The sequence below is a fragment of the Myotis davidii genome, unplaced genomic scaffold (genome assembly GCF_000327345.1).
Source record: "Myotis davidii unplaced genomic scaffold, ASM32734v1 scaffold279, whole genome shotgun sequence".
Taxonomy (NCBI): domain Eukaryota; kingdom Metazoa; phylum Chordata; class Mammalia; order Chiroptera; family Vespertilionidae; genus Myotis; species Myotis davidii.
Window position 1 is genome coordinate 601664 of NW_006291009.1, and position 2471 is coordinate 604134.

Here is a 2471-nt window from a genome sequence, read left to right on the forward strand (position 1 = left end):
TGGCTGTGGGCACATACATAGGTGGGAGTGTGCAGGAAGCAGCTGATAAATGTTTCTCTCCCATTGATGTTTCTAACTCTCTATCCCTCTCCTTTCTTCTCTGTAAAAAATCAATAAAATATTTTTTTTTTTTTTAAAAAAAAATAATTTGGATGAAATGAGTAAAGGGGGTCAAAAGGTACAAAGTTCCAGTTAGTAAATAAATAAGTAATGGGAATGCAATGTACAGCATGGTGACTATAGTTATTAACACTGTATTGCATATTTGAAAGTTGCTAAGAAAGTAGACCTTAAAAGTCATTATCACAAGAAAAAAAAATTTTGTAACATGTATGGTGACAGATGTTAACTAGACTTTATGTGGTGATCATTCTGCAGTATGTACAAATATTGAATCATTATGTTGAATGCTGAAACTAATAAAATGTTACATGTTAATTATATCTCAGTTTTAAAAACAGCACAGTGGTTTTTAAAGTTAAATCTACGGTGCTATTAAAAAAGATAATTTAATTTTTGTAATATATGTTTCTGTAAGTAAATTTTGAAAATTTCACATTATTGCAGTTCAAAATGTTTATAACTTAACTTTGAGTTTATTTGTCCTGACTTTAGTGAGCTGCATATAGAGTAAAAGTCAAAACAACTCTCTACTTACATCCATTCAACACCACACAGGTCAACAGTTATAATTAACTGAGGCTATTGGCTCTATCAATTCAAGGAATTACCACTGGAAAAATTACAAAACCAAAGCAAAATTCTCATGTAAATTTTTTTATTTTACCTCAAAATCTTAAAGTAAATCTGGAACTTCCATAAAAAACCATTGCTCAATCAAAACAATCAAAAAAGTCCCCCTTTTTTTTCAGGCTATGAAGATAAATAATGAAGTCCTCATGTGATGGAACCAGTGTTTCTGCAAAGCTAAGAAGAGGTCTGTGCTTGATCCAACCATCAGACGTGTCACAGAGCTATTTTACAGTTAATAAGGCAGCCATTTAGAGAATAAGGGAAGTCCTTAATAATTTTATAGTCAACCTTGGCTTTCAGGTCCAAAGACGCCACTCATGGCCCAATAATGGGTCAGTGAGACCTGGTGTGCTTGCTGGCATAGCTGCTTCAGGAGGTGGTGATATGTGTCTTCAACAATAATGCAAAATCCAACGCCCCAGATGAAACCACTGTCCAAGTGCATCTTGTGCTTCTGAACTCAACTGTTTGCTACCACCTCTCTAATCCATGGTCTTAAGATGGTTGTTAAGTCAGAAAAAGGAGGAAAGCTAGTCACAGAAAAACAAATAACTGCATGATTCCATTTACATGAGGCACCTAAAATATTCCAACTCAGAGAAGCAGAGAGCAGAACAGTGGTTGCTAGGGGTAAGGAGGCATTTAAAAGAGGGAGCTGCACCTGGCCAGTGTGGCTCAGTAGTTGAGTGTTGACCTATGAACCAGGAGGTTCAATTCCTGGTCAAGGCACATGCCCAGGTTTCAGGCTTGATCCGCAGTAGGGGGCATGCAGGAGGCAGCCAATCAATGATTCTCTCTCATCATTGATGTCGCTATCTCCCCCTCTCTCTTCCTCTCTCTGAAATCAATAAAACTATTTTTAAAATATAAAAGAGGGGGCTGCTAATCAATGGGTATTGTCAGGAAAGGGGAAATTCTCCCTTTTGAGTTCTAATGGCTGAACTAATAATAAAATTGACATAAAACCAGATTAACAGAAGGAAACCCAATATAATACATGCACATAGAGATCATAAATGATACTCAGAGGAGTATCATTTGTATACTTTTTAGATAAAGAAACAATACATTTGTGAAGATTTGACAGGACAAAGAAACATAATTTTGGATGTTCATTGGTGGGGAATCCAAGCAAAGTTTGGGTCTAGGTAGTAAATTAGTAAAGAAGTAACAAGGTTTATTAATACAAGCTTCCCAGCCCTGGATCCCTTAACTCTAGTGATAAAGGTATCCTTCTCAGCTCCCCTGGGTGAAGGAGGGCACCTTTCACAGGGAAGATTTATTTCCTGTAGTCAAGGAGACAAGGGAGGGCCAGCATGCCCACCGGCTGCTTGTCAAGTAGCTTTAATTCGAAGTAATCACTATGCCATTGTGGGGCATTGGGGGTGGCCTGTCCTGACAGTATAAAATTTTAGTAAAGCAAGATGAGTAAGTTCTGAGGGTGGACTGCACAACATCATGCCTATAGTTAACAATCCAGTATTTACCCTCAAATATCATGTTGAGTATTCTTGTCACCATAAAATTAAAATTTTTTAAAAAGGGAGAGAAAGGCAGAACAAAGCACAAAAATGTCATGAAGAAAAGTAATTGAAGAAATAGAAAACACCTCTTTGTGGAGGGAAGGAAGGAGTGCGTGCCACCGGGGCATCCCCTGAACTTCCGTGAGTCCACTCAGACAGCCAGAGGCACTTGACTCAAGTCATCGAGGTAACTGG